Consider the following 19773-nt stretch of genomic DNA (forward strand, 5'->3'; position numbering starts at 1 on the left):
GGATGGAGTAAGATTTGCCTTTGCAGCAGCGCATATGGGAGTCAATAGTATTCCTACTGAGGTGTGGTCTGGATGCATTTACTGATTATGAAATAAAACAAGGTTTTAAGATTAACAGGGAGACCATTACTAATCAATATGCCCTTATAGCCAATGATCTAGAGCCACATACCAAAAGGACAAGAGTACTTCCTGGGATGCTTAAATTCTTGGCAGTGCTTCACTTTGAAACTGGGACTGGGGCTCATTTTTTGGCAGTCTCCAATGTGGTTGTTGGCACGAGCCAGCCCTGGTTTTTAAGACATCTGAGTGTTGTTTTTAAGGCTATACTTAAACATCTGAAAACATATATATAGTTCTACATAGTATGGAGGAAGGGCACTCTGTAAAAACTGGATTCTATAATATGGCATAACATGGCATCAGGCAGGGAGACATGGTGAAAATTAATTTGTAGGATGTACCAGAGGATCTGTATGAATCACACGTATTGATTAAAGGGACATGAAACCCAAAACTTTTCTATCATAAACATAACATAGTAGATAAGGTTGAAAAAAGACTGAAGTCCATCGAGTTCAACCTATACAAATCTAAAATACTTTCAAAAAGCTCCAGTTAAGCTTAAATAACCCCATTAAAATGTGACCCATTTAATACTAGCAATCATATCCATAATTTTGTTTATATACAGAAATTTATCCAGACTATTTTTAAATGTATCTATGGTATTGGCATTCACTACCTCCTTTGGTAATGAGTTCCACAATTTTATTGCTCTTACAGTGAAAAAACGTTTCCGTTGCAGGAGATTAAATCTCCTTTCCTCCAACCTTAAATTATGACCTCTTGTCAGAAACAATTTTCTTGGAATAAACAGAGCTTCTGCCATCTCTGTATATGGGCCTTGAATATATTTATATAAAGTAATCATGTCACCTCTCAAGCGCCTTTTTTCTAAAGTAAACAGACCCAGTTTGGCTAGCCTCTCCTCATAGGTTAATTTCTCCAATCCCCTTATTAGCTTTGTGGCCCTTCTCTGAACTTTTTCTAGTTCTGCAATATCTTTTTTAGCAATCGATCCCCAGAACTGCACTCCAAACTCAAGGTGAGGTCTTACCAGGGCTTTATATAATGACAGAATTATGCTTTCCTCCCTTGAATCAATGCCTGTTTTAATACATGCTAGTATCTTATTAGCCTTTGAAGCCGCTGCCCTGCATTGTGCACCCATCTTTAGCTTGTTATCTATTACTACTCCCAAATCCCTTTCCTCCTGTGTTTGGCTAAGTCTTGTCCCATTTAAAAAATACGTAGCCTGCTTATTTTTACTTCCAAAATGTAGAACCTTGCATTTTTCCGTATTAAATCTCATTTTCCATTCACTTGCCCATAGTTCTAATTTTAGCAAATCCCTTTGTAAAGAGAGTTCGTCCTGCTCTGACCATGATTCAGATAGAACACACATTTTTAAACAACTTTTCGATTTACTTCTATTATCTAATTTGCTTCATTCTCTTGGAATCCTTTGTTGAAAAGGATATCTAGATAGGCTCAAGAGCTTGGAGCTAGCTGCCGATTGGTGGCTGAACTTGTTTTCAGCTAGTTCCCAGAGGTGCATTTCTGCTTCTTCAATAAAGATACCAAGATAAGGAAGCAAAATTTACAACAGAAGTAAATTGGAAAGATGTTTACAAATGTATAATCTATCTGAAATCATGAAAAAAAAATGTGGGTTTCATGTCCCTTTAATAATAATACAATGGAAATTGTTGAGATAATTTTAAAATGATTGCAAAACTGACAATTGTTTTCAAGATTTGTTGATATAACTAATGAACCTATTCATAGTTGTTTTGTTTTTTGTTGATTTTTTTTTATGTCTTCTACTGGAAAAATTGCTCCAAAGGAATGTTTTAGAAGAAGATACTCCTTATCACCTGTTATGTTTACAACATTTGTTATTGGTTTATGGTGAGAAAAAAGTTAATTTTCTTTAAAAATACACAAAACCATTAAATAACAATAAACAAAAATCTTAGACACACAAACAAACTCTTAATATATATTTAAATAAATAAATTTGAAAAATAATCTATAATGGTGAATATATAGATTGATAGATATTTTTTTGTATTATTTGTTTGGGAGCCTGTTTGTTCCATCACTAGATTGTTAGGCTGTCTTTTCAATTCTTTTTTTTCCCCTTTATCCTTAATCAAAATATTTTTAAAAATATTGTTTCTGTTCATTCCTGAATGAAGAGGCCAATTCTATCAGGGACTCCATTTCAGTTTTTTGTCTTTTATTTGGCTCTTGAACCAGTGTAGTTGCTGTTCTTGCCTCTTCATTTCCCTCTCTCTCCACTGAATAGGTTGGAGTTTGTATGTTGGGTAGGGCTGGGGGTACAGAACCAACAAGATCTGCACAAATTATTGTTTCATCCTCCTCTACCTAAGTTTCCTCTGCTACTGGTACCAGATCCAGGTTCACTGTTTCATCATCACTGCCTGCACTTTCTGAAAATATGGTAAATAACAAAAATCACATTACTATATTTCATATTGAGCAATGTATACAATCAAATTCTTCTCATACATTTTCTCATCTAATAAGTTGAATAAATATTTGCATACACAGAAAGTTAAACAATAATAGTTTACAAATGTGATTTCTAATTTCAGAAATACCTGCAAATAACGGCAGTGATGTGTCTTGCATTCTCTGCAGCTGTTTGCACACAACTATAAAGAACAAATCGGCCGCTAGCAGGGGCTGTCAATCATCCCGATCGTATTGGATCAGGAGGATTTCAATCCGCCACCTAAAAGGTGATGGACAGGTTAAGAAGCACCGTTTTTATGCCCGCTGCTACTTAACTTCCGTTTCATGCAAGCCTGAAGAGACGGGCCTTCGAAGCAGCATCCGCTCCCTAATAAATGTAGCCCTAAAAATCTTTTTATTAAAACTATAATATTTAAATTTCATTTTAGAAACTAATCTAAAAACATTTCATAAAAGCAATACATTTTTATTTTTTTATTCTTTACTGTTTCAAACAGAAGAGCATCTAGATACCTGCGTTCTATAATGCGCAGTGATGAACAAGACAGCAGTGCAGACTCTGACTCATTAGCTAAAGTATTTTTAGACAAAAAAAAAATCCAAGAAGTTACAGTGCAAGTCCGTAAAGAAAACTGTAGGTTTCTGTCAATAATTGTTATCTTGTATTAATATTTTTAACAGTTTTAAAGTTTGATTTGTCCAATATTTTATTTTTGGATGATTTCACAGAAACCGTAATGTAGGCGTTCTGATTTGAGACCAACGGCTAGATTACGATTGCCTTATGAGTGAAAAAGCCTCATAACGCTGCTTTTTCACTACCGCTGGTATTACAAGTTTTGCACGTACAGTTTTACCGCACACTTTTTTGGCCTTAACGCAACGTAACTACCGCAGCTTTCAAAAAGTCCCTTTTCAATGGGACTCCCATAGCGCCGGTATTATGAGTTTGCCTGTCCGGCCAAAAAGTGAGCGGTACAGCCCATAACTACAAGATCCATACCGTAAGCTGAAAGTCAGTAATTATGGCTTTTATGTTACAAATCCGTAACATAAAACTCATAACTAAAGTGCTAAAAAGTACACTAACACCCATAAACTACCTATTAACCCCTAAACTGAGCCCCCCCCGCATCGCAAACACTAAAATTATTAACCCCTAATCTGCCGCTCCCGACATCGCCCCCACTAGAATAAACATATTAACCCTTAAACCACCGTACTCCCGCATCGCAAACACTAGTTAAATATTATTAACCCCTAATCTGCTGTCCCTAACATCACTGCAACCTACATTACTGTTATTAACCCCTAATCTGCTGCCCCCAAAATCGCCACCACTATACTAAAGTTATAAACCCCTAAATCTAACCCTAAGTGTAACCCTAACACCCACTAATTTTAATATAATTAAAATAAATCTAAATAAAAATTACTATCATTAACTAAATAATTCCTATTTAAAACTAAATACTTACCTATAAAACAAACCCTAAGCTAGCTACAATATAACTAATAGTTACATTGTCGCTATCTTAGGTTTTATTTTTATTTCACAGGCAAGTTTGTATTTATTTTAACTAGGTAGACTAGTTACTAAATAGTTATTAACTATTTACTAACTACCTAGCTAAAATAAATACAAATTTACCTGTAAAATAGAACCTAACTTGTCTTACACTAACACCTAACCTTACACTACAAATAAATAAATTACATTTATTAAATACAATTAACTAAATTACCAAAAAAACAAACACTAAATTACACAAAATAAAAAAGAAATAATCAAAAATGTAAACTAATTACATCTAATCTAATAGCCCTATCAAAATAAAAAAGCCCCCCCAAATACCCCCCCCCCTAGCTTAAACTAAACTGCCAATAGCCCTTAAAAGGGCCTTTTGCGGGGCAAAGAAATCAGCTCTTTTACCTGTAAAAAAAAATACAAACAATCCCCAACAGTAAAACCCACCACCCAAAAAACCAACCCCCCCAAATAAAATACTATCTAGTTAATTGCATTTAATTAATGTAATTTATTTAACTGTAGTGTAAGGTTAGGTATTAGTGTAAGACAGGTTAGGTTTTAGTTTACAGGTAAATTTGTATTTATTTTAGCTAGGTAGTTAGTAAATAGTTAATAAATATTTACTAACTAGTCTACTTAGTTAAAATAAATACAAACTTGCCTGTGAAATAAAAAGAAAACCTAAGATAGATACAATGTAACTATTAGTTATATTTGAGCTAACTTAGGGTTTATTTTACAGGTAAGTATTTATTTAGTTTTAAATAGGAATTATTTAGGTATTAATTGTAATTTTTATTTAGATTTATTTTAATTATGTTCAAGTTAGTGGGTGTTAGGGTTAGGGTTAGACTTAGGGTTAGGTTTAGGGGTTAATAACTTTAGTATAGTGGCGGCGACGTTGGGGGCGGAAGATTAGGGGTTAATAAGTGTAGGTAGGCAGCTGCGACATTGGGGGCGGCAGATTAGGGGTTAATAAGTGTAGGTAGGCAGCGGCGACATTGGGGGAGGCAGATTAGGGGTTAATAAGTGTAGGTAGGTGGCGGCGATGTTGGGGGCGGCAGATTAGGGGTTAATAAGTGTAATGTAGGTGTTAGCGATGTCGAGGGCAGCAGATTAGGGGTGTTGAGACTTTGGGTTTATGTTAGGGTGTTAGGTGTAAACATAACTTTTCTTTTCCCATAGGAATCAATGGGGCTGCGTTACGGAGCTTTATTACAGGTGTTAGGATTTTTTTTAGCCGGCTCTCCCTATTGATGTCTATGGGGAAATCGTGCACGAGAACGTAAAACTAGCTCAAAGCAGCGCTGGTATTTGAGTGCGGTATGAAGCTCATTGGAGCTCAACGCTGCTATATTTCCTGCTAACGCCGGGTTTTTGAAAACCTGTAATAGCAGCGCTATAGGGAGGTGAGCGTGGGAAATAACTTTGAAGTTAGTACTGAGCCGCTCATAACGCAAAACTCGTAATCTAGCTGTAAGTTAATTATATTTCAAGTAAAATATACTTTTGTCTATATTTATTAATGACCGTGTAAGATCCACCTGTAGAAGTTGAAAGTATTGCAGTTGAGGAACAACAAAAGTCATTACAATGTTGTTGAAGAGTGTGAGTAATTTTTCTTTCTTGAAATTTTCTGAAATTCTAGGGGCTAGAATTTTTGAAAGCGTCGGTTAGCACGCGGATTACAAGTTGAAAGTAAAAAGTATGCGCGCGAGTAAAACCCAATGCACATTAACCAAAGGACTTCGAATATCACAACACATTCCTCGCACAGAAAATCAAAATTATGACCAACACCTGCAAAAGTCTCTTCACAGACTTGTATCCAAAATCAATTCAAATGCAGCTGCACTACTTAATAACATCAAAAGTTTATTAAAGAAGCATCAAAAAATTACAACATTTCTGGCACTACTGCCCTTAATCATGTATATCTCATGTATAGCTCCCATGCTAATCCAACCGGAGTTATTAATATTTCACATTCCAATGTTCTTCACATACATAATTTTTTTATTTTATTGTAAATATATATATATATATATATATATATATACATTATATACTGTATATATGTATATACCTATACCTATATCTATTCCTATAGATATAGAGGAAAAAATATCTATGGCCCAGACGATTTCATAGACTTATTTTCAATCTCTATTAATACCACTACATTTCTAAAGCTAGCTCTTCGGGTTCTTTCCCTTAAGAGTTTCTTCAGGCGATGGTTATTACAATACCTTGGCAAAGACTTTACTGACTGTTAACTGACCCCCATCATTGCTCAACTTGGACATAAAGATTTATGCCAAAATCATAGCAAGCCATCTCAATCAGGTTCTATCAATTCTAATCAATCTAGACCAGGTGGGCTTTACACTAGGCCGCCAAGGCCTGGATAACACCCGCCGACTCAATATTTATATATATTCTATGGATTATTTAGAATATTTAAAGTATGTATAATAATTTTAAATAATTTGTATTAATAATTTTTAATAGTTTAGGTTTAATATTTCAATACATGCATTGAAGATATCAATTTTACATGTATGCTAACCCAACTGCGTTAGTCCTAATATTTTATCAGACAGGCCTCTATTTATCAAGGTCTGGCGGACCTGATCCGACAGTGCGGATCAGGTCCGCCAGACCTCGCTGAATACGGCGAGCAATACGCTCGCCGTATTCAGCATTGCACCAGCAGCTCACAAGAGCTGCTGGTGCAACGCCGCCCCCTGCAGACTCGCGGCCAATGGGCCACCAGCAGGGGGGTGTCAATCAACCCGATCATACTCGGGTTGATTTCCGGCGATGTCTGTCCGCCTGCTCAGAGCAGGCGGACAGGTTATGGAGCAGCGTTCTTTGTGACTGCTGCTTCATAACTGCTGTTTCTGGCGAGCCTGCAGGCTCGCCAGAAACACGGGGCATCAAGCTCCGTGTTAGATAGGCCCCACAGTGTTTATATGAGTGTAAATGTACTTTTAATTAGTGTAATAAATCTGTGTGTAGTTTTTTTTCTTATGCGTGTATTTCTAATGTCCTTATCTGTTCTCTACTTTATGGGACTCATACATAACAAGTTTATACTGTACCTGTAAATAATCATGTCAAAACATTACTCTTAGCAAGAGACAAGCTATCATGCCCGATGACCTCAAAAATTAGTTGGAGGTATGTGTTTACACATTAAGTGCTAAAGAATCAATTAACCTCACCCAAAAATGTCTGTCTGTTGTATTTCTAAGATGTAAAAATGAACAGTCTCTTATATCACCCTCTTTGATGTCCTGAGCACACCTGTGTAAGGTACATAGATAGGAAAGCTTTGTCCACACCCAACATCTGAATGCATGGTAAGGATTGTCAGGTGAATTACGCCCTCCAGCACTCGTTTTTCATCTTTTAAAGGATGACAGTTCCCCATGTTTATAAGAGAAAGTGTCAGTAGAAGACAATATTTGCATAATATAACTTTTAGTGCTTGATGATCATTTAATCATATTTATATAAAAAGAAACAGACTACTAAGCACATGATGTGACTTCATTGGGCTCAAGAAAGGGTCTGAAAAGAAAGCATATTGCTAAGGAAATCCTGCTGCACCTCTAATCAGGAGCATAATTAGTTGTTTTTTTTTTGCTACTCTAGGTACTGGGAAATCTGCTGCCCTTCAAAACCTCCCCCCTAACAACTTTAGCTGATGCTACCTAATATGTTTCTCACAACCTTGGCCCAAGCATGAATGGAGAGTCTTGCACCCCCACAAGACACTCAGGTATTATTTATATGAAATTAAAGAAAAAAAATACTTGGAGAGTGAAAATGGTAGGGTATCATGCCATAGAACAATCTTTTAAAATTTGCTGCAGAATAAGTCACTGCCAACAAATATGAAGCGCTATTGGTCCCTACATTACTCTCCTCTCCATAACAAAGAGTGCCCACATTTGCTTTGGATGATACAGTACATATTCATGCCATGATAATGGCAATAAATCAAAATTGTCAGGGTGAATAAATTGAGTACTGTTAGCAACATAATAATAGATATTATTTATCAGCTGCAGTTAAATATTGGTTAACAAAGGCCAATATACTTTTGGCAATCATTATTATTGTTATTATTTCTTAAAGGGACATTAAACACTAAATGCAATTTATGCAATTTTCTGTACTGGAAAGCAGTGTAAGCTAGATTTCAACATGGCAACACCCCTGACTAGAGGGAGACAGGGAATAACATCAATACAATGGTTATAAAATGTATTTGGTGTTTAGTGCTCCTTTAATCCCTTAACCAAATGCAACATATATATACGTTTTGCGGTACTTTGCTTATTGTACCGCATGACGTATATATATATATATATACATCTGAGCTGCAGGTGCGACATATATATACGTTTTGCAATACTTTGCTTATCGTACCACATGATGTATATATATATATATATATACACATCTGAGCTGCAGGAAGCTCCAACAGTCTCGGCTGCTAAGTTACATCTGAGCTGCAGGTGCAACATATATACACGTTTTGCGATACTTTGCTTATTGTACTGCATGACGTATATATATATATATATATATATATATATATATAACTAAAAATAAGAATAGGGAGAGAAACTGTAATTTTCAAAAACACCTAATAAGTAGTGTTTATAAGTTAGAAAAATCTTGCTAGATATGGTACCTAGCCAGCATTAGCTGGACATAGGCCTGGTGCAGACCCCAAAATCAATTATATAGATTCAGTATATTTTTAAAGAGAAAAATATTTAAACATAGCAGAGCTTTATGAGAATACTATGTATAAAGTAGGGGAATACAGCACTCAGCACAAAATACTCCTAATTGCTCTGATATGCAGATAGAGGCTGAAACATTTGTATCCAGACACAAAAACTACTAACACACCTCGGTTAACTCAAAAAGCCATGATATTTATTCCTTTCAATGAAACAAAGCTAGCATGCAAATGTCACAATACATATAGAGCCCCACTGCAGTGGAAAAAATAACCACAGTATGTATGTTAGTACAAATACCGTTAGATTTAACATGAGCTAAAAAATGACAGAGATATATTGATATAAAAAGTATGCAGATTATGCCAACAAATAGTGACTGAGAGCACCGATATATGCATATATCAAAATAGAAAGTCCTGATGAAAAGACTTGATGTAATATGATTCCTTAAAGTCTCAAAGTCATTTGATAAGGCATTAAACACAACTGGTAGAAACTGACATTATCGAGGTAAGAACGTCCTCAAATATCAGTTAGCCAGATATCTCCAAACTCAGCAATTTTCAGCTCGTTTTCCTTGAGCGGCACATGTAATTGTAACAAATGCATACGACCTTGTTTGTTGCAGCGTGATCCGGGTATGCTAGGCAACGAGGCATTCAGGTAAGTGGACCAGGACTCCTCCTCTGACGTCCTTTCAATCCCAACAGCTAGCGGTCTGTATCTTTTGCTCAAAGAGAACACAGGTCAGACTTGAAGCTCCGTTTATGGGTAAAGCTGATTTCTTACGCCTCTGCCAAGAAACTTTTCCGGCTCCTTTCGAATATGCACCCGCCAAGCTGTACAGGTGCTATACTTTTGCTGCTTCAGAGAGATTCGGTCGACGCGCGTTTCGCCCCACAATGCTGTGGGGTCGGGGACTCGTCAGGACTGTCAATCAGGAATAGAACTTGCTACTTTTATTGATTGCTCACCTGCCGGTATAAAGAGGTGTGTTTATGCCAGCCAATCATAATTTTTGAATGTATGACACATTATTTCAAGAAAAACTATTCGTTTGTTACCCCTCTCAATCACTTTGATATTTGCTTATAAAAAACACATCAGATACAAAGTTGATATGGATAAAGATACAAAGTTATATCCATGGCGGTTAGGCATAATAAAAAGCAAGTTAGAAAGGAAACAAAAAATCACGGCATTTAAAAGAAAACCGAAGTGTGCAGAGCTTAAAGCAAACTATGTCTAAATGACACATAAGTAAAACTTACTATTTTCTATTGTATTTAGACAAAAGGTCTGGAGTAGATTTATGAAAGAACAATACAGCGTGTTGATTCTAAAATAACAAATTGTTTACAGTATTCCTTAATTATAAGGAAACAATTGTTACAACATATAATGCTTAAATCCTATGGAATGACTGAGATGCAGTTTAAGAACTAAGGAATTCCTTTTCACCTTGAATATCCCATAGTTTAGATATTATATGGATGGTAAAAGATGTTGACAAAAACATGGAGAAGTAAATTATGAATTTAACTCAATAGTAATATCTACACTCGCTAGTAAAACTATTTTAATTTAAGAAGGATCCATATTCAATTCTCTCATTCAGGCTGAGAGGGGACACTGTTTGAAGCACATATGTCCATCTTGCTTCTTTTTTAAGAAGACATGCATTGTTATCCCCACCTCTACCAGTCATAATCCCATGATCAATTGCTACAAACTTTAAGGAGGAAGTATTACTATTGTGGACATCCTTAAAATGTCGTGCTACACTAGTGTCTCTCTCATAAAGGATATCATCCTGTATCCTGTCCTTGAACATGCGTTTGGTTTTACCTACATAGAACAGGAGACAGGAGCAACTCAGGAGATATATTACACCAACAGTGTTACAATTAGAAAAACATCTAATGTCAAAAAGTTTCCCAGTATTTGCCGAAAATGTTTTACATTTGCGCATATAAGGACAGTATACGCAATGTCCACAAGGAAAGTTACCCTTTACTTGTTGGTGTGTATTCAACCAACCTTTTGCTGATTCTGACTTTACAAATCTACTTTTGACTAACTTATCCTTTAAGTTAGGAGATTTCTTTGCAGTCAATAGAGGTTTACTTCCAATTTTTTCTACAATTTTGTCATCAAGGGAAAGCAAATGCCAATTGTGTGACAGAATCTCTCTTATATTTTGCCATTGGCAGTTGTAAGTGGTTATGAATCTAATATAGTTTTCATTCTTAACATTTTTCTTGCAATACAGCAGATCATTTCGTTTAAGTTTTCTAACTTTATTTAAAGTAGATTTTATCAAGTTATGTGAATATCCTCTATCTAGAAAATTCTTACACATGATCTCTGCATGATATTCAAATTTAATTTTAGAGCAACAATTCCTCTTTAATCTTAAGAGTTGGCCATAGGGGATTCCTTTCTTTAGGGACTCTGGGTGACCACTGGATGCCTCCAATAGGCTATTAGTTGCCGTGCTTTTACAATGGTTTTCAGTAGAAATGCTCAGGCCTTCTTTTTTAATGCAAATATCAAGAAAAGGAAGCTCCTTTTCACTGTATGCATATGTAAGTAAAATGTTACGGTTGTTAATGTTAAGTGAATTGACAAATTCTTGTAGGCAGGTCAGGGGGCCATCCCAAAACATCAGGATATCATCCACATATCTAATCCAGAGGGACACATAGGAGCTGAACACATCCCCAAACTGCTTGAATATGTCCAACTCCCATGCTCCCAGATGCAGACATGCATATGTGGGTGCACATACCACTCCCATTGCTGTCCCCCTGACCTGTCTATAGATAGAACCATCAAATTCAAAAACATTATTCTCAAGAATAAACCTTAATAGGTCTATTACAAAAGTTGTATGTTTGTCACTTCCAGAGCCCCTAGTTTTCAAAATGTGTTCACTGGCCTTAATTCCTGCCTCATGCGGAATTGATGAGTAGAGGCTCTCTACATCAAGGGATACAAGGATAGTGTTGGAGGAGACTGTTACATCGTCCAATTTGCGCAAAAGATCTGGAGTATCCTTTACGTAAGAAGGAAGGGAAAGAAGAAATGGCCTAAGGAAAAAATCCACATATTGTCCGATATGTTCACTGATGCCCCCTATCCCCAACACAATTGGTCTCCCAGGTGGATGGGATTTATTCTTTTGAATTTTCGGGATAATGTAAAAGGTGGGCATCACTGGACAAATCGGATTCATGAATTTAAACTCATCTAAGGAAATCAACCCTTCCATTTTTGCACTTTGTAAAATGTGATAGAGTTTTGATTTCATCAGTGTCAATGGATTTTTCTGAAGTCTTTCATATTGTTTCTTATCCAAAAGTTGCCTTTTTTGCCTCATTTAAGTAATTGGTTTCATCTAGTAAGACTAAGTTCCTTCCCTTGTCAGCCGGCTTGTAAATAATTCCCTTAGCCGACATGAGTTCCTTGAGAGCCTTCCTTTCCTTAAAAGATAGATTATCAACCCAAATCCAATCATCAGGTAATTGCTCAATTTCTTTTTCAACAGATTTTACAAATAATGAAATGGCAGGGACCTGTGCAATTGAGGGCATAAAAGTTTATTTGGATTTTAGATTAGTTCTAAAAATTTTATCACTTTCATGGAATGTGGTACGTCCCTCATTGTCAGCTAAGAGTGATGTTAACACCTTTTGTGCTTCATTTTCCTTTTTACTTTCTGAAACTTGATGAAGGGTATGGTGTAACACAAGCTTTCTGGCAAACATGTGTAAATCTTTAATAAGATCAAACTTATTTAACTTATTTGTAGGGCAAAATGAAAGGCCTTTTCTAAGCACTTGGATATGAGTTAGGTTAAGGTTAAAGGAGGACAAGTTAATGATTTGTAATTCATCATTAGCAGGGGCGGGATTTAATAACCCTGATAGGGTCTTCTCCGTGGTCTTCCCCTGTTTCTTGATCTCTGTCTCAAAGTGTCCCCTCTCCCTCTCTGCTCTCGCTGTGGATATCTCCTCCCTAATTGGGTTGTTTGTGCCTCTCCTCCTCTTCCTCCCCCCTCGTCTCCTCCTATATTTCCTTGCCCCAGACTGTGGGAGCCTGTAGCTCCATCGTTTTTTGAAATCCTGTCATCAGTATCCAAGTCCGACATGTCTGTTCCTGAATCATAGGAACCCTTGTCGAACTTGTATACATAGACTTTTTTATTTTGGTAATCCTCTTGGTCACAATGTAATTTTCTGCATTTTCTTATTTTAATTTCTGCTTGCAATCTAGATTTATTTGTTTTTGTTTCTTACGTAAAGGATACTCCAGATCTTTTGCGCAAATTGGACGATGTAACAGTCTCCTCCAACACTATCCTTGTATCCCTTGATGTAGAGAGCCTCTACTCATCAATTCCGCATGAAGTAGGAATTAAGGCCAGTGAACACTTTTTGAAAACTAGGGGCTCTGGAAGTGACAAACATACAACTTTTGTAATAGACCTATTAAGGTTTATTCTTGAGAATGTTTTTGAATTTGATGGTTCTATCTATAGACAGGTCAGAGGGACAGCAATGGGAGCGGTATGTGCACCCACATATGCATGTCTGCATCTGGGAGCATGGGAGTTGGACATATTCGAGAAGTTTGGGGATGTGTTCAGCTCCTATGTGTCCCTCTGGATTAGATATGTGGACGATATCCTGATGTTTTGGGATGGCCCCCTGACCTGCCTACAAGAATTTGTCAATTCACTTAGCATTAACAACCGTAACATTTTACTTACATATGCATACAGTGAAAAGGAGCTTCCTTTTCTTGATATTTGCATTAAAAAAGAAGGCCTGAGCATTTCTACTGAAAACCATTGTAAAAGCACGGCAACTAATAGCCTATTGGAGGCATCCAGTGGTCACCCAGAGTCCCTAAAGAAAGGAATCCCCTATGGCCAACTCTTAAGATTAAAGAGGAATTGTTCCTCTAAAATTAAATTTGAATATCATGCAGAGATCATGTGTAAGATAGAGGATATTCACATAACTTGATAAAATCTACTTTAAATAAAGTTAGAAAACTTAAACGAAATGATCTGCTGTATTGCAAGAAAAATGTTAAGAATGAAAACTATATTAGATTCATAACCACTTACAACTGCCAATGGCAAAATATAAGAGAGATTCTGTCACACAATTGGCATTTGCTTTCCCTTGATGACAAAATTGTAGAAAAAATTGGAAGTAAACCTCTATTGACTGCAAAGAAATCTCCTAACTTAAAGGATAAGTTAGTCAAAAGTAGATTTGTAAAGTCAGAATCAGCAAAAGGTTGGTTGAATACACACCAACAAGTAAAGGGTAACTTTCCTTGTGGACATTGCGTATACTGTCCTTATATGCGCAAATGTAAAACATTTTCGGCAAATACTGGGAAACTTTTTGACATTAGATGTTTTTCTAATTGTAACACCGTTGGTGTAATATATCTCCTGAGTTGCTCCTGTCCCCTGTTCTATGTAGGTAAAACCAAACGCATGTTCAAGGACAGGATACAGGGGCACCGGGATGATATCCTTTATGAGAGAGACACTAGTGTAGCACGACATTTTAAGGATGTCCACAATAGTAATACTTCCTCCTTAAAGTTTGTAGCAATTGATCATGGGATTATGACTGGTAGAGGTGGGGATAACAATGCATGTCTTCTTAAAAAAGAAGCAAGATGGACATATGTGCTTCAAACAGTGTCCCCTCTCGGCCTGAATGAGAGAATTGAATATGGATCCTTCTTAAATTAAAATAGTTTTACTAGCGAGTGTAGATATAACTATTGAGTTAAATTCATAATTTACTTCTCCATGTTTTTGTCAACATCTTTTACCATCCATATAATATCTAAACTATGGGATATTCAAGGTGAAAAGGAATTCCTTAGTTCTTAAACTGCATCTCAGTCATTCCATAGGATTTAAGCATTATATGTTGTAACAATTGTTTCCTTATAATTAAGGAATACTGTAAACAATTTGTTATTTTAGAATCAACACGCTGTATTGTTCTTTCATAAATCTACTCCAGACCTTTTGTCTAAATACAATAGAAAATAGTAAGTTTTACTTATGTGTCATTTAGACATAGTTTGCTTTAAGCTCTGCACACTTCGGTTTTCTTTTAAATGCCGTGATTTTTTGTTTCCTTTCTAACTTGCTTTTTATTATACTGGATAATGAGAAGGCGTACTTTCACGCACTGAAACTTTTATGCACTTGTCCGTATATGGTATATATCTCAAGTCAAACTTCAAACTATATGGCTATATGCATATTTATTTTCGCTTCTGTATGACTGTGTATATGTTCTCTGTTTCACCTCCCAGCAGTATGCTCAAGAACTTGATTAAGGTATGTGGTGTAAATATGTATTTCTATTACTTCTGTCAGTAAATCAAGGAAAGAGATTACCTTGTATCCTTTGTAAAAGTTCTGTGCGTTCCTGCTTGGGTGGTAGCGAGGCTCCTTGCAACCTGGAGATGAGACACTCCTTAGTCTCACGAGAAAGCAATTCCTAGATAATGTTTAATGGGTCCGCTGCAAGGAAGACACATCAGCCGCCTGATTTGCATGTAAAAACCGACTTTATTTAAAGTCAAATTAGGTACAAGTTTGCTCGGGAGGGAGCACTAAGAATGAAACGTCCGACGCGTTTCCTGCCCGGAGGCACTTCGTCAGGGACTAAAGCATAATGAATTCCTTAGTTCTTTTAAACACTTAGCATTTCCTGTTACGTATGCTTACCTGTGTTACAGCACACCTGTAGTCTTAATTAGGACAAATACACTGCAGTATTGGTCTCCTCACACACAGCTTGTCCGCGCATGCGCTACGGACCTCACACAGCTACATCACAATGTATATATATTTTGTATCTATTAGTGTCTCTGTCTGACTAAGCGCTGTATGTGAAAAAACCAAAACGTTTCAGGTTGTTGCTGCGAAAAGTAACACTGGTAAAGCAATTACGCAACAGTGTCTATAGAATCATTTCCAGCCAATATGTTTAGAGAAATTATAAAAATTATAAGAAAAAATGTCAATAAAAAAACAAAATTAATATAAAAAATGCTATTCTTATACACGATCTTTATCTCTTTACTTGTTTATCTAATAGAATGTTTCAGATATTTTTTCCGATATTTTTAGTTGAGAGAGGAAAAGAGAATAAAATTAAATTCACTAAACATCCCCCCGTGTGAACAGATCCACCAAATAATGCTTCATATCTATCTTGGTATTTGTATTCTATTTATATTCGATTGTATTGTGTTGCACCGTATTTCCTCTTTTATTTTTCCAAATACAGATTTCTTATATTAACGCTACAATTCCTCCTAATTCGCTTTTTTGTTCATTTGGTATTGTATTATTTCATTTCCTCTTATTTATTTATTTTTATTTTTATTCCTATTTTGGTTGTTATTGCTGGTCTTTTATATGTTAATGTCTATTATTTTTGTTTTGTTTTCATTCCCCTTTAATTTTTATTTATTATTTGTTTTTTGTTTTTTATTTTTTATTTTTTACTTTTTATTTTTTATTTTTTATTGTTATTTTTTATTTTTATGTTTCTATCTAGTACTTTGTGTTTTATATTAGTGACTAAACCTCTTGTGAGTCTCTGACATCTTAGTATCTTATTGTGAACAAATTTGTATCATCTTGACAAACTGTGGAAAAATTAAGTGTTGCACATCTACTCCAGGATAAATGTCTATAGATTAAAAAATATAAAAATATAAAATATTGTTATTTATTGCTATAATAGTGTTGAAAAAATGTGTATATTATATAGTATAATATTGTGAAAAGATATTGAAATATATAACTATCTCTCTGTGTGCTAAATTCTTAACTATATCATGTGGTGTGGGTTTATCAGGTGTTCTAACTACCTTATCTCAATGTGCTTGAGGTGTGTTCCCCTTATACTGTGCTTCGGGAATAGTGTATATTTAGACTTAAACTTTCTTCTGCTCCTATCTAAACCAATGTAATAAAAATTTAAAGGATGAAAAACATGCTTTTTATTATGCCTAACCGCCATGGATATAACTTTGTATCTTCATCCATATCAACTTTGTATCTGATGTGTTTTTTATAAGCAAATATCAAAGTGATTGAGAGGGGTAACAAACGAATAGTTTTTCTTGAAATAATGTGTCATACTGTAATGTCCCCTTTAATTCAGCCCCACCTTCTTTTGCTTTATAAGTGCACTTCCTGCTATCCTCTTTGCTTGATTATTTTGTTTGGCACAGGTTAAAGGATTCACTCCTCCACTCCAGCTGACAGATATTGAGCCTCAAGCCTTTTTTACCTATTAGGCTACTTGTTGCCTTCATCGCTATCCTGAACAAAGTACCTGACTCTTTTTGTTACACATTTTGCTGTTCAGTTCCTCTCCGTTCTCAGCTACAGAACACTTCCTGTTCCCAGTGGATTGACTTTGTACAGCCGGATCTACACGCTGTTTCACGTTCACACCTTCCAGTAGCTTTCACAGACTCTGCTACTGCTCCCTTCTCATCGTGTTAACATACACCAACCACCGGATTCATTCTGCTACAGCTGCTAGTACTTGCAAGTATATCTCAAGCTGTATTGAACTGCTTATTGTTATTTGTCTGCCATTCCTTGCTTGCAATACTTTGCTTATCTATTGGATAACCTGTTTTCTATCATTTGCTGCTTAAATCTCCAGTCTGCATTCTAACCATATCTTATGCTTTGCAACAATCAAAGTACTAAGAACATATCAGCCGTATATTTTTGCATAGTGTCATTTATACTTATATCAGCAGTTATCCTAACCTCTACCTGCTGTATTACTTTGCAAACACTCAGTTTCACTCTTACACCACTGCTGGGAATCATCCATTACTATTAAAGTGCTGTACTAATACTGACACTGCAGGCTAAGCCTTTCCTGTGGTTGTTCCGCTATTACAGCTACACAACATTTAAATAGTGTAGTTATAACACATACATTCAAAAATTATGATTGGCTGGCATAAACACACCTCTTTATACTGGCAGGTGAGCAATCAATAAAAGTAGCAAGTTCTATTCCTGATTGACAGTCCTGACAAGGCCCCGACCGCACAGCATTGTGGGGCGAAACGCGTGTCGGACGAATCTCTCTGAAGCAGCAAAAGTATAGCACCTGTACAGCTTGGCGGGTGCATATTCGAAAGGAGCCGGAAAAGTTTCTTGGCAGAGGCGTAAGAAATCAGCTTTACCCATAAACGGAGCTTCAAGTCTGACCTGTGTTCTCTTTGAGCAAAAGATACAGACCGATACCTGTTGGGATTGAAAGGACATCAGAGGAGGAGTCCCGGTCCACTTACCTGAATGCCTCGTTGCCTAGCATACCCAGATCACGCTGCAACAAACAAGGTTGTATGCATTTGTTACAATTACATGTGCCGCTCAAGGAAAACAAGCTGAAAATTGCTGAGTTTGGAGATATCTGGCTAACTGATATTTGAGGACGTTCTTACCTCGATAATGTCAGTTTCTACCAGTTGTGTTTAATGCCTTATCAAATGACTTTGAGACTTTAAGGAATCATATTACATCAAGTCTTTTCATCAGGACTTTCTATTTTGATATATGCATATATCGGTGCTCTCAGTCACTATTTGTTGGCATAATCTGCATACTTTTTATATCAATATATCTCTGTCATTTTTTAGCTCATGTTAAATCTAACGGTATTTGTACTAACATACATACTGTGGTTAGTTTTTCCACTGCAGTGGGGCTCTATATGTATTGTGACATTTGCATGCTAGCTTTGTTTCATTGAAAGGAATAAATATCATGGCTTTTTGAGTTAACCGAGGTGTGTTAGTAGTTTTTGTGTCTGGATACAAATGTTTCAGCCTCTATCTGCATATCAGAGCAATTAGGAGTATTTTGTGCTGAGTGCTGTATTCCCCTACTTTATACATAGTATTCTCATAAAGCTCTGCTATGTTTAAATATTTTTCTCTTTAAAAATATACTGAATCTATATATATATATATATATATACACATCTGAGCTGCAGGAAGCTCCAACAGTCTCGGCTGCTAAGTTACAGCCGAGAGCTGGAGTTCCTGAGCTCATGGCATCTGCTTTCAAATGGAACCGGAGCACGATCATCTGCTGTAATGATCATCTGCTGGTGCTGGCGGGAGGTGTGGAATCCGGGAGGCGGGTGGGCGGTCCAGCCATAGAGGGGGGAAGAGGGGGGGATGGACTAGGATGGCCCTACACTACAGAAAAATAAAACTAAAGGGACAGGGAATGATGAGGAGCTTTGCTGCAGAAAAAAAAGTGTGGTGTGAGGGTGGGGGGTTCCCTACCTAACGATCTGGAGTCCACTACACTACAGACACTAAGATGGCAGACACTAGAGGGGAGGGTTAGAGAGCTGTTTGGGAGGGATCAGGGAGGATAGGGGATAAGGGGGGAATCCCTCACTCCAGCAAATAAAAATAAAATAAAAAATATTTAAAGTGTAAGTTAATCCTAGCGTTTTACAAATGCTAAGATTCACTAATGAAACAAATAAAGGGGACTTTCATTCATGAAGTATAAGATACAGCAGCCCACGGCTAAAGAAAATTTTTGCAAAGAGGTGACGTTCCCAGAGAAGCTTTTACAATTATTTTTGCCATGATTGCACAAGCAGTTTGTAAATCATTTCGGTGAGAAACCTAAAGTTTGTAAAATAGTTAATGATTTTTTTATATATTCTCGCATTTGGCGGTGAAATGGTGGCATGAAATATACCAAAATGGGATTAGAGCAATACCTAGGATATTTATATAGTTTTGACAGGTAAATAAAAAAAAACAAGACTCTATTTCTGTTTAAATGGAGTG

The sequence above is a fragment of the Bombina bombina genome, chromosome 2 (assembly GCF_027579735.1).
Source record: "Bombina bombina isolate aBomBom1 chromosome 2, aBomBom1.pri, whole genome shotgun sequence".
NCBI classification, from domain to species: domain Eukaryota; kingdom Metazoa; phylum Chordata; class Amphibia; order Anura; family Bombinatoridae; genus Bombina; species Bombina bombina.